This window comes from Penaeus monodon, chromosome 28 (genome assembly GCF_015228065.2).
Source record: "Penaeus monodon isolate SGIC_2016 chromosome 28, NSTDA_Pmon_1, whole genome shotgun sequence".
NCBI lineage: Eukaryota > Metazoa > Arthropoda > Malacostraca > Decapoda > Penaeidae > Penaeus > Penaeus monodon.
In genome coordinates, this window is record NC_051413.1 from 20,012,721 (window position 1) to 20,012,953 (window position 233).

The 233-nt window shown below is 38.6% G+C and overlaps 1 protein-coding gene across 1 annotated transcript in view; it reads left to right on the plus strand.

Annotated features, from left to right (window-relative positions):
• The window catches only part of LOC119591414 (dipeptidase 1-like), a gene marked incomplete at both ends in the record, with an annotated part of 94,984 nt that overhangs the window by 28,433 nt on the left and 66,318 nt on the right, over window positions 1-233 (plus strand).

Here is a 233-nt window from a genome sequence, read left to right on the forward strand (position 1 = left end):
TAAATAAGAGAGGAACAACGTGTCCCTCCTTTTCCTAAGGACTAAATGTATTTGCGATAATTTACGGGTATATTAGTGAATAGAATATAGTTACGCTGGATTTATCATGTAGAGTGAGGTTGATGGCTGCTTTTGGTGAGTTAAATTTGGGAGAATCTCTGTTGGAGGCTAGTACTCGAGACTAGAACTCTGCAGGGACAGTTCTATGGTTGTTAATATCTGCTTAGGTGATT